The sequence below is a fragment of the Hordeum vulgare genome, chromosome 3H, assembly GCF_904849725.1.
Source record: "Hordeum vulgare subsp. vulgare chromosome 3H, MorexV3_pseudomolecules_assembly, whole genome shotgun sequence".
NCBI lineage: Eukaryota > Viridiplantae > Streptophyta > Magnoliopsida > Poales > Poaceae > Hordeum > Hordeum vulgare.
Window position 1 is genome coordinate 75,381,020 of NC_058520.1, and position 13,883 is coordinate 75,394,902.

Consider the following 13,883-nt stretch of genomic DNA (forward strand, 5'->3'; position numbering starts at 1 on the left):
GGCGTGAGGAGAATACGGTGGCCCTAGTGGCTTATTGGGGAGCATTGTGCCTCCACACCGCTCCAACGGAGATGTACTTCCTGTCAAAGGGAAGGAACATCGGTAACACATTCTCGTCTTCATTGGTTCCACTTGCGGTTATCTCTAACCTTTACATTGTGTATGCTTATGTTGTTGTTTATCTCTTACTTGTCTTAGTTATCTTTGTTGGTAGCATCATATAGGTTCACCTCTTTCTTGACATTTTAGAGAACCCTTATGTTGCTAACCCTAACTTGCTAAGATTAATTAAAAAGTGGTCGTTGCCTATTCCCTCCCCCTCTAGTCAACCATATCAATCCTTTCAATTGGTATCAGAGCCACGTCTCTTTATTAAGGGTTTCACCACCCGAAGAGTATGGAAGATGATAAGGGAGTTCCCCGTGCACAAATTGAGGCCATGGACTTGACTTTGATCACAAGGGACGACTTGAATACGGCTATGGCCGCACTCAAGACGTCCTTGACGAATGAGGTCAAGACCATGCTTAAAGAGTTAACTGAGGGAATTAAAAGTTCTCCCGAACTGGCGTTGGTGGTTAAACCCAGCAACACAGATTCGGAGGCCAATTCCTCTAAGGAAACGACTAAAGATATGCAACCTTCCCCTCCTCTCGAAAATGACGGGAATGGGACTTATGCGTCTATTCCACCACCCATGGTCTATGGAGGACCGGGTCCCACACCGCGTCTTAATCCTGTTGGTCCTCCTCCTAAGCTTGTAAAAGGTGATTTTGCTAACTGGGTATTTTCTATTAAGTCTCATTTGAATCACAGCTCAACAAATTTGTGGAGAATCATCGAGCAAGGCTACTATCCCCATGACCCAAGAAACCTCACTCCAAGAGAAGAAGCGGACAATCAATATAATAACTCCGCATTGTTTATTCTCTAGTCCGCAGTACCACCTGAAGATCTTCCTCACTTGTGTCCCTTCACTCTGGCTAAGTACTGTTGGAGCACATTATGGTGTTGTACAAGGGAAGCTCAAGCATTCAATGGTCCAACTATGAAGTGGTACTTGATAAGGCCGATGAGTTTGTGATGAAGGAAGATGAGGACCCTCGTGATCTCTATCGAAGGGTGACTGCTATTTTTGTGGCTCTCAAGGACCATGGGAGCAAGGATGTGGATGATACATGGGTCAAGCGCAAGTTTCTCCAGGCCATCATGCCTTTCAATAAAGCCAGTCATCTATCATTCGCCAACGACCAGATTTCCACTCCTTGTCTTCCAGTGAGGTGTTGGATGAATTCATTGCAATGTCAATCATGAACGAGACAGCTGACAATGCACTTGCTCGAGTTCTCTCAAAGAAAGCTTCACCCAACCTTGCATTAAAGCCAAAAGCGGCTTCTGAAGAAGAAGAAGAGGATGAGGAAGAGGAGAGCTGCCCTGAAGACACGAAGTATGCTTACCATGAGCACATGGCTCTTGCGTCAAGGCAATTTTGGGGCAACAAGAGGAACTCAAGACCCACCTTCACCAAGAACAACTCAAGTGGGTTCAAACCCAAGCAACGAGTGAGGACATGCTATAACTGTGGTAATGTGAGTCACTTCGTGGCCGAATGTCCCTATGAGAAAAGGGAAGACAACGGGGGCAAGCTCATTCGCAAAGACAAAACCAAGTCATTCCCAAACAAGAACAACTTTATGAAGAAACCCCACCCAAAGGGTATGGTGGCCCTTGAAGAGTACCCCTCCGATGATGATGACGATGACGATATGGTGGCAACTTCAACTGTTGCCATTGCCACCCCTTCTCCCAAGAAGGTGTCTCTCTTCAACGCCCCCAACGAGAACCACATCGCCAAGTGCCTCATGGCCAAAGGTATCAATCAGGTAACCCCCATCATTAAGACCAACATCGCTACTGCTCCTTCATTGTTGAATTGTGTTGATGATAGTGATGTTGGGGAACTTAATGAGCATGATCTTGACAAATTACTGTGCACTATCAAGGGAGAACCCAAGAAGCACTTTGTTGCTCTCTTGGAACAACTCGGTGAGGCTAATGACCTCATCGAGTCTCATGAGGAGACCATCTCCGAGCTTCAGGGACATAGTCGTGACTATGCCGATGAGATCGCTGTACTATCTATTGCACTAGAAAAGGAGCGCACTCTTCGTTTGGCTCTTGAGGAGTCATACAACGATGACTGCGCTAAAATGCAAAAGAAACTAGATCATGCTACTCTTCTTACTCGTATGCTTAAGTCTGAAAAGGATGATCTTGGGGTTGGCCATGACAGACTCAAAGTGGAGTTTGACACACTTGACAAGGCTCACAAGGTCTTGAAAGGTGTTTATTTCTCTCTGAAAGAGTCTCATGATCAACTCCAAGCAAAGCTTACCAAGGAAATCTCTACTTGTCTTCCCTTTGTGTTAATTGATAATTCTTGTACAACTAACACTTGTTGTGAGCATGTACATCTTGTGGAGGAAAATGCCAAGTTAAAGGAGAGACTTGAGAAGGGCCTTGTGTCATGCATACAAGGCGAGAAGAGCCTGAATGACCTCTTGAGCAATCAAAAGGGTGTGGTAGGAAAGGAGGGACTTGGACTTACATCCAAGTCAAAAATAAAAAGGAGGAACAGAAACAAACGATCCCCTACCCTCATGGACATCTTTGTCAAAGAGGGCGAAGGGACTCAGGAGGTGAACAGGAACAAGGTGGACGATGGTAACGTCAAGAAGGGCAAAACCATTCCTACCAACATAGCCGGCAAACTCAATCCTTCCTATGTTTTATGTCGTGCTGGTGATGAGCATGTTTATGCCAGATTTGTTGGTTCTTACTATGAGTCCATTCAATGGACTATTTCGGTTCCTAGGACCCTTGTCTCTAACATTAAAGGACCCATTCAAAAATGGGTAGCTAAAACCAAACCTTGATCTATTGCAGGAGTTTGCTTCCGGTGGGGTGTCATGGTTGTTCGATAGTGGAGCAACAAATCATATGACCGGAAGCAAGGACTTATTGGTGGATGTGCATCCTTCTCCATCTATGCCCACCCATGTCCAATTCGCAGATGCATCCTCGTCAAAGGTATTGGGATTTGGTAAGGTGGCCATCTCTCAAGAGTTATCTATTGAGAAGGTCATGCTTGTTGAGTCTCTTGCCTACAATTTACTTTCGGTTCGTCAACTTGCAATTATGGGTTTTTCCACATTCTTTAATCTTGATACTGTGGTCCTCTTGTGGAGCAAGACTCTTAAAGTATCCTATGTTGGATATGTCGAAAATGGTCTCTATGTGGTGAACTTTTCAAAGTGACCCACTAAGACTGCGACTTGTCTAATGGCTAAAGTTGATGTGGGCTGGCTTTGGCATCGCCGACTAGCTCATGTCAATATGAGATCTTTGCAAAGTCTTCTCAAAGGGACCATATTCATGGCTAACAAATGTGAGTTTTGCTAGAGATCGTGCTTGCAGTGCCTGCATTGAACGAAAGATTCATGGAACTGCTCATCGTCCAACGACTCTCATTTACACTAATAGGCCATTGGAGCTCCTCCATATTGATCTTTTTGGTCCTCCATCATTTGATAGTCTTGGAGGCAGAAAGTACTGCTTGGTGATTGTTGATGACTATTCAAGATACACCTGGGTATATTTCTTCAAGAGGAAGAGTGAGACTCAACAAACTGTCATCAACTTTGCTAATGAAGCTCAACGTCAACATGAAGCAAAGATTTTGATGAGTAGAAGTGACAACGGCACCGAGTTCAAGAACTACACCTTGGATGAGTTTCTAGGTGATGAGGGAATAAAACATCAATATTCAGCACCATATACCCCTCAACAAAATGGTGTGGTGGAAAGGAAGAACCGGACTTTGATGAATGCTGCAAGAACAATGATGGCGGAATTCAAATCTCCATATAACTTTTGGGCTGAGGCCATCAACACAGCATGTCACGCGCCAATCGGCTCTATATCCGCAAGGTCTTGAACAAGACTCCATATGAGATTCTCATCGGAAACAAACCCAATCTCAAGTACTTCCGGGTATTTGGTTGTAAGTGTTTCATTCTCAATAAAGGTGCACGTTTAGCTAAATTTGATTCTAGAGCACAAGAGGGCATCTTTGTTGGTTATGCTACAAACTGTCATGCTTACTGTGTCCTCAACAAGTCCATCGGACTCATTGAGGAGACGTGTAACGTGGAGTTTGATGAAAATAATGGCTCCCAAGTGGAGCAAAGTGGTCTTTGTGATGTAGGTGATGAAATTCCTCCCCAAGCCATAAGAAGAATGGGGATTGGTCAAATACTCCCCATTGAGGAACCCCTTGTCGCCGAAGGAGAATGACAATGCTCTACTCAAGTGGATCCATCACCCTCACAAGCCCCACACCCTTCCGATGAACAAAGAGAAGAGCCTCAACAAGTTGAACAAGCTCAAGGACAAGATCAATTGCCCTAAGATGGTGATGTGTCCCATGATGTACAAGCACTTACCCAAGGTTCCGAACCTGCTCAAGATCAAGATCAAGTGAAACTACAAGATCCAGACCAAATAGAAGCACAAGATAAAAATCAAGAGCAACCACAAGAACAAGGACAACAAGTGAACCTGCTCAAGTCGAAAATCAAGTTGATCAGGATACTGTCTCGCAAATCCCTTCTTGTCATAGCCCTAGCTTTCAATTGTTTGCCAAGCATTCATGCACGCATTATAAAAACCTTGATGTTTGAAATAGGAAGTGATCAAAACCCCAATGATTTGAAAAATTGACAACAAGGCAATAAAATTAATACCTTAAAAGGGACCAAGAAAATGTTCCAAATACTTGGCAAAATAGTGACATAAAATAAATTTGTCAAACCAAAATTCTAGGTCACAAGAACTTTTGAAAAAGGATTTTTGAGTTGAACAAATAGCTATTTGGAATGGAATTATTTTGTTTCCTTCTATTTTAAAGTTTCAAAAATGTTGAAACTTTTATGTGGCATTGGATATTATTATCTCTGTCACATAATAACATTTTAGGGTTTTTATTTTTGGTCAAACAATTTATTTTAAAACCTAAAAGAAAATGCCAGAAAGAAAATAAAACAAAAAAATGAAAAGAGAGAGAGAGAGACCTACCTCACGCTCGTGGTCGGCCCAGCCCACCAGGGCCTCCCCCTGCTCGTCGTCTTCCCCGAGCAGCTAGGTGGCAGCAGCGCGTGCGCCGGCCTCCACCTCCTGCTTGCCACCTCCTGCTAGTCCCTATGCGTATCCCCTCGCCTGGAGATGCCCCAGAGCCCCCTGTGTCTGCTCCACCTCTCTCAGGCGCCCCTCCTTCTCTCTCTCACCCTCCCCTCGCCATGGCCGAGCTCGGCTTGAGCAGGCCGTCGCCGTCCGCGCAGGCCCGACCTCCCCTCGCCTCTCCGAGAAGCTCAGGAGATCACCCGCGACGTTTCGATCATCCCCGCCTTAGGTATCGAAGCCGGAGCCCCCTGACGCTGCCACCGTCGTCGTCTTTACCTCCGGTCACCGAGATCCGCCGCCGTCGATCTGCTACCACTGGGCCTCTCCGACCTCCCCGATGCCAAAAATGGAACCCCCGTCAGCCGCTGACTCTTTCCCCTCTCCTCCCATGCTCTTCCATGCACCGTAGCCCGCTCCCCGCGTCGGCCGAACCCCACCGCCGCTAGAGCTCGTCGCCGGCACCTTCTCTGGCGACTCCACTCTCTCCTGTCACCCCTGCCAGATCGGCCACTTCCCCAGCAACCCGTAGACGCAAACCGCGTGGCAAATGGCCCTCTGTAGCGCCGTTTAGTTCGTCTCCGGCGACCTCCGCCGTGCCCGTGGTCACCGCCGGCAAGGCTCTAGCAACCCGTGACGTGGCCAGCCTAATTAGCCTAACTAACCCCAGAGCCACTGACAGAGGGCCCCACGCGTGGGTCAAACCCCACATAGTGCGGGTCAACTCGGGATTAGCCCTGGCTCACTGACGTGTGGCCCCCACATGTCAGGTTTGACTCTGACCAGGGCAGTTGACTGCTGACGCAGTGCTGACGCAGTAATTGATTTTCTATTATAAAATAAATCCAGGAAATTGCTAAAACTTGTAAAAATCATAGAAATTAAAATATAACTCGGATGAAAATAACTTATATATGAAAGAGGATCGGAAAAATCCAAAGAATCTGATTATGGCATTTTCATGCTGGTTTGAGAAGGTTAACAACACCAAATAGGTAAAATGATGAATAGGGTGAATTTAATAAATAGTTTGGAGTTGGAATTTGATTCCTATTTGAATTCCACTTCAATTGCTATGATCAAACATTGAGGTATCAAAAACAGTACCTCAAATTGCCATCTTCATGCATGTTAAAAACAAGTTATACCTGAGCATCAGGTCGAATCAATTAAAAGGGTATCCGGAAAATACCTTGTTTGAAGTGGTATTTGAATCGTGATTCAAATCCAGCTTCAACCTAACAAATGGTAGCTATATTGGCGCTGTCACATTTCATCTCCATTTCTTGATCATGCATCATAGTGTTGCATTTCCGTGAAGTAATTGTTGTTCCTTTCTTGTTTGCCGGTGTTGTTCCCTCCCAATAGACGATGGTTCCGACGATGTGATCGTTGACATTGATGAAGACTCATTGCTATCTTCAGACGTGTCACGCAAGCAAACCCCCTTGAGCATATTGATATAAACCCACTCTCTCGCTCCTGCTATCTTTTACTGCATTAGGAAAAACATGATTCAACTATACATGTTATCGGTAGTTGAACCCATTCCTCTGCATGACCTGATTTTGTCACAATAAATAGTTGAAACCATTTAGCATGAGTAGCAAGTGCTTAATCCTTGTTGTGCTTACTCATCCATGCTTGCTTACAATGCATGCTATGCTTAGATTGTCGGGTCTGATCCATCTGGATGATGAATCAGAATGGTTGTGTTCATGTCCTACAGTGTGAGAGTAAAGGTGTGAATCCGATTTGGTAAAGGTAGCGATGAGAGGCCATGTAGGAGTACATGGTGGGTTGTCTCATTGGGACCGTCCTTAAGAACTGAGTTCTGTGTTTGTTATCCAAGACAAGATACTACCACACATTGGGATACTTAATTGACCCTCTTGGCTTATTAATCGCCTAGATCTCTGTCCATGAGTTGCAACTAGTTTTTGGTGTTTGTAGGAAAAGTGTTGGCGACCGTGTTTAGCTCTGCCGGACGGGGTAGGCTTCTCTCCGGTAGATACACAGTGGCACGGTGTACCAAGTGGCACCCGGATGGTGGGCTTGGGAACCCTGCGCACATCGTTTGGGGCCATAGAGGAAACCTCGGCCGGACTTCCTTGTGGGTCCAGTCTCAAATAGGCGATAAACCTGGACTAGGGTCTGGTGTGGTTAACGGTCGTGGCCGACACCCACGCCAGTGCTTCCCCTTGAAGGTTGCCGAGATGCATGACGTGCACATGGTGAGAAGTGGTGGGAGCGTGTGTGAAGAAGTATACCCCTGCAGGGTCATTTAATATGTTCGAATAGCCGCGTCCTCGGATGTGGACTACTTGGAAACATTACGTGGTACATAGACAATTTAAATGGATACTCTAAAACATGCAAGATAAGTGTGAGTGCTATGGAGACGAGAGTGAATCCATAGTGGTGTATTGATTGGTGAATATGTGGACTCGTGTGCGCTATCCCACCTCAAAGAAAGAACTTGTAGTCATAGTACAGGTTAGCCAAGAGTCAAAGCTGGCTTGCTGAAATCAAACCACACAATCCTTCCATTGAAACATGATGCATATGTAGATAGTTCTGATGTAAGTCTTGCTGAGTACCTTTGTACTCACTGTTGCTTTATTTATGTTTTTGCAGAGAAGTTTTAGACTCATTATAAGGTTCTACGCGATGTGTTCGATGTTGACCGGAATAGCTTGGGAATCCCAGGCGGAGGTTTGGCTCCTTTGGTAGGGTCGTAGTAGCTTTTCAGGCTCTTCCAGCCATTTTTAGTAGATGTCTGTACCCAGACATGTTTTGCTTCCGCTTGTTGTTTGTATGACTTGAGTGTCGGGTCACGGGACCCCTGTTTGTAATAACACACTATGTTGATTCTTATAAGTCCTTAATAAAAGCTTGAGTCATAGAGTTATGTTGTGATGCCATGTTGTATCTACACATATCGTGCATATTGTGTGTATGTTATGAAATTCATTATATGTGTGGGATTCGACACCTAGTTGTGTGCCTTTAGTAGTACTCTTTACAGGGAAATGCCTCTTTGTGCTTCTATCGAGCCTTGGTAGCTTGCTACTGCTCTAGACACATTGATTGACCGGCGTGTATCGTTCTTTGCTGCTGTGTCTGTCCCCTCGGGGAAATGTCACGCGGTGTAATGGAGTCCTTGTAGCTTGCTACGACTCGTCTACACACGTTGTTGATCGACACCTGCTTTGCTGGGTTATGTATGCCTGTCCCTGTACGGATGTACCGCTTGGGTTTATAACTAGTCATGTCGACCCGGGTTCTTTGTCGTTTGAACGCTAGCAACATATTCATATACGTGAGCCAAAAGATGCAAACGGTCCCGGCCAAGGTAAGGTGGCAGCCGTGGAGTTTACCGTGTGTGAGGCCGCAAAGTGATGTGATGTGTTACAGGCTGGGTTCTTATGACTCAGGATCGGGGTCCCGACACTTCTGCAACGCCAAAAAGGACTACTGGTGCCAAGGGAGGTTCAAAACGCAAGGGCAAGCAAAGTAATCAAGTCGATGCTCCTCAGTTATCCAATGCAGAACTCTTGGAGCGTCGAACAGCCAAGATTGCGAACAAGCTGAGAGTCAAGTCACGTCTTATGAAGAATGTACTTGGCAGTTTGAAAACGGGAGTATCCACCCGTCAACAGATTTGGAATTATTGTGAGCATCACGCGTTTGTTTCGTATTGTGAACCTCAACAGGTACAGGAAGCGCTCGATGATGAGGATCGGCTTATGGCCATGCATGAAGAACTCAACAACTTCGAGCTTAATCAAGTCTGGGATTTAATGCCAAGACCAAAGGAGGAACATAATGTCATCGGGACCAAATGGATTTTCAAAAACAAGCAAGATGCCAATGGGATTGTGATTCGAAACAAGGCAAGATTGGTGGCTCAAGGCTACTCCCAAGTCGAGGGTATCGACTACCGTGAAACCTTTGCCCCTGTTGCTCGTCTAGAATCTATTCACATGCTGCTTGCATTTGCTTCTCATCATAATTTCAAATTAGAGCAAATGGATGTGAAAAGTGCTTTTCTTAATGGTCCTTTAAATGAGTTGGTCTATGTCAAACAACCCCCGGGATTCGAACATCCCAAGCTCCCAATTCATGTGTACAAACTTAATAAGGCACTCTATGTCCTTAAACAAGCCCCACGTGTGTGGTATGAGTATCTTACTGAGTTGGTAGAAGATTGTGGGTTTGAAATTGGGAAGATAGATCCCACTCTTTTTACTAAGAGGGTTAAAGGGGATTTGTTCATATGCCAACTATATGTTGATGATATCATTTTTTGTTCTCCTAACATTTCTTTCAATGAAGAATTTGCTGCATTAATGATCAAGAAATTTGAGATGTCTATGATGGGTGAGTTGAAGTTTTTCCTCGGATTCGAGATTAAACAAGGCTTAGAAGGGACCTTCATCAAACAAGCCAAGTACACTCAAGTCATGCTCAAGAGGTTCGAGCTCGAAGATGTTAAGCCGGTCAAGTTCCCCATGCCAACAAGATGCAAGCTTGACAGTGATCCCAATGGAAAAGCAGTGGATCAAAAGGTATATCGCTCCATGATTGGATCCCTCCCTTACCTTTGTGCATCTAGACCAGATATTATGTTGAGTGTAGGGATCTGTGCACGGTTTCAATCCGCACCAAAAGAAAGTCATTATATGGCTGTTAAGCGAATCTTTCGATATTTGGCTCATACCCCAAACTTTGGTCTATGGTATCCCAAGGGAGCAAACTTCAACCTAGTGGGCTACTCTGACTCAGATTGGGGAGGAGATTGTGTCGAGAGGAAGTCAACTTCTGGAGGATGCCAATTCCTTGGTCGCTCACTGGTAAGTTGGCCTTCAAAGAAGCAGAATTGTGTCTCACTATCATCCACCGAAGCTGAGTATGTGGCAGCTGCAAGTTGTTGTGCACAGTTGCTATGGATGAGGCAAACTTTAAAGGATTACGGTGTCACGTGTGACAAAGTGCCTCTTCTATGTGACAATCAAAGTGCTATCAAGATTTCCCTCAACCCGGTGCAACATAGCAAGACCAAGCATATTGATATTCGCCATCACTTCATTCGTGAACATATCAAGCAAGGCGATATTGAGATTCACTTCATCAACACTGAAGAGCAACTTGCAGATACTTTCACTAAGCTCCTAGATGAAGCAAGGTTCCGGGAGTTAAGGCATGAGCTTAATATCATTGATTCAAGTAATGTGGATTGAAACTAGGCACTTTGCACCTCACTAGGCATTACATCTTGTTCTAGGTGTAGGCATGGACATAGGGGGAGTGTTGTTCTCTCAACGAACTTTCCCTCCCCCCATTATGCATAAATCGATCAAGTCTTTCACTTTGGCCATTACTATATGGCACTTGTGCTTCAAAGACGAGCGTTGGTCATGAACCCAGGGATAATTCTTCGCGGTGTCATACCTTTGCCTCAAACATAGGTGGCCTCGGCCGCCGCCCCCACCTTTCTCTCATATGGAAGAAAGGATACAAAATGACTAGTCATTATACCTTGCTGGTGCTATCGTCTTATTACACTGACTAGTCGTTGCCCACGTCTTTTCCATGAAATCCTATGTCTCGTTGTGTCATTTTGAGCGGTACTACCGCCAGGGGTAGCAGTACTACCGCCAGGACCCCAGCGGTACTACCGCCAGGGGTAGCGGTACTACCCCCAGGACCCAATTCTATCACGACCTGACTAGGGCTTTTTCGGGCTGTCACAAGGGGGAGCGGTACTACTGCTAGGACCCCAGCAGTACTACCGCAAGGGGTAGCGGTACTACTGCTAGGTCAGCGGTACTACCGCTAGGAGCCCGAGGGTACTATCGCTGGCCCGCACCCCTTGGGCTATATAAAGGAGGGGGAGCCCGTTTTTCTTCCCCTCTTTCTTCTTCCTTGTGTCTCTCCCTTCCTCTACTCCGAACTCCCCCCGTTTGGATCTCTATTTGCGGAGCCCCTTCTCTCCCTTGAGTTGGAGGGTTTCCTCCACTCCTCCATCCTCCATCAAGTGCCATGGACGCTGGTAAAGCTCCTCACTTTATTCCCTTGATTGGTGTTTTCTTGTTCTAGGGTTAGGAGCTTGGTGATTTGGATCCATGGCTACAGTTTGTGCTTAGTTTTTGGATGGAACGAAGGAGATATCCTAGGGGAGTTTAGGTTCTATGATTCATTTCTTTTATCTTGACATGCCCTAAGTTCTTCATGTTTTAGATCAAGTACTTCTTCTCATATTTCTCTTGGATTAGATCTAAAACTTGAATCCCTTTGACTAGGCATGTCTATATCTAGATGTTCTTGAGGTTCGCATGTGATTAGGGCTATGGTGTTTCTTGTAGTGATTTTATGCAGTAGCCGTGGACCTCGTAAATCAAATCTAGCCATTCTTATGGGTCTCTTTATATTCAGATCTGAAATTCAACCCCCTAGCGGTACTACCGCCAGCCTGACGGTACTACCTCTAGGACTCCAGCGGTACTACCGCTAGGGGTAGCGGTACTACTGCCAGGACCCCAGCGGTACTACCGCCAGGGGTAGCGCTACTACCGCCAGGAGGATATTTTTTCGTTGTGTTTGACAATGTAAGTTTATTCTTATGCTTCTTTTGACCATTGCCTTGAATTCTCCTGTTGCTCTTTTTGGGTGTGTATTTTGTGTGTCACGGGTGGTGTTCGTTGCTCGAATCCCCCACGTGACACCCAACTGAAGCAGTATCACACTTCAAAGGCTCCAGAGGGCTCCGCCACTTCCGGTCTGACTCCCAAAAAGAGATATTTCAAGAAGACTGCTTCCAAGAACAAGGGGATCAACGTTCGCACTATGCCTCCTAAGGATTTTCTGTTGTTCCGCAACCGCAATCACTATCTGGAAGACAAGGCTCACATCAAGAACATCGAGCATGTTTGGTCACGGGATCACTTCATGATCTATCGTGACATCTTCAAGCCATTCAAGAAAATATTTGTCCCAGTGCAGTGGATTGACCTTGCTCACCTTCAGCGGAATCCGGACTACTTTGGTGAGGCTCTCTCCTTGATTGATAAGCTTGGCCTTAAAAAGATCATCACCTTCAGGCAAGACTTTGACCCTGATGTTGTGGCCCAATTCTATGTCACTTTTCACTTTGCACCTGATGACGTGCGCACCATGACTTGGATGACCGATACTCAGAAGATGACAGGTTCCTGGTCCGAATTCATGCAGCTTCTCAACGTCAACTTTCAAGGGGACGACACTGTTCTTGGGATGCGTCCTCATGCTCCTTCTTCATCTACTGCCACCCCCAAGGAAAGGCCACAACAACTTTATGTAAAGAAAGGTGTGCTCCCCAAGCATCTAGATATCATGCATCGGATCTTCCGCAACACTCTCTTTCCTCGCATTGGTAACTTTGACGAGGTGCATGGTCATCTAGCTGAGATGCTTCTGCTCTGTTAGGAGGCTAGGACTAAGGAAACTGCCCCTCTCGATATTGCCCACGTGACGTTCAATGAGCTCTGGAACTACATCATGAACCGCAAGGTTCCCATCTACGGGCCCTACTTGTTTGCCTATATTCACAAGAGGTGGCATGAAGTCTATTTGATAGATGAATTCCCTATTCACGCTGATTCTTTTGTGCATGATCCTATCAAGCTCCGTATCAAAGACAAATGAGCCAACCCATCAACTTCGTCTCAGCACATGGACACAGACACAGAGACTGCTGCTGGAGGAGGTCCTGCTTCATAGTCCCACTCTTCTGCTATGCCATCTTGGGCAGTGAAACTGAAGGATCAAATGAAGACTCTCTTCTGTATGCAGGCCAAGGGACAATATCAGTCTCATGTGGCCCAGAAGGAGAACCATCAGAGGCACAAGCGTGTCTTGCGGACCCTTGATGTAGATATCTCAAGCGGCTCAGAGGACGACATCACTCCAGAGTCTGATTGGATGCGGGCTCAAGGTTATCAGTGGACTGGGTCTGATGCAAAGGAGGAGGCGTCTAAGGAGGACAATGAGGAGGAGCAGGACGATCCGGAGGCCACGGACGCGTCTGGGGCTGATGAGGATGCGGAGTGACCACCTATGTCGTTAGGTGTGCCTCTTTTTGGTGTCTTGTGCCAAAGGGGGAGAGAGTCTAGGAGCTGGATTTGCACTTTTCTTTAGCTTTGCATATCTTTATCGTGTTTGCTCTGAACTTGGTTTGATCTTATTTGCTATCTTTGCTTTGTGTGATGTGAGACTTGGTCTAGTGTGCGACTTATTCCTATCATATGCTGTGAGTCATATGCTCTTCAATTATCACTACCATTATCTTTATGTTCACATGTTATGTACTGTGCAAATCCGGTATTGTCATCAATCCACCAAAAAGGGGGAGATTGTTAGGGCATATTTATGCCTAAGTAATTTTGCTGATTGATGATAGTACCGTAAAGGACTAATTGTGTGCATTAAAATTTCTGATAACACATGTCAACGGCACAAGACGACTCGGCCCCCTCCATGGAACAGAAGCACGGTGTCCTCTACGATTCTCTTTCTTTGAGTCATAGGAACATCGTACTATTAAGAGGGGACCCGTAGTGGAAAGGTGTTGGAAATATGCCCTAGAGGCAATAATAAATTAGTTA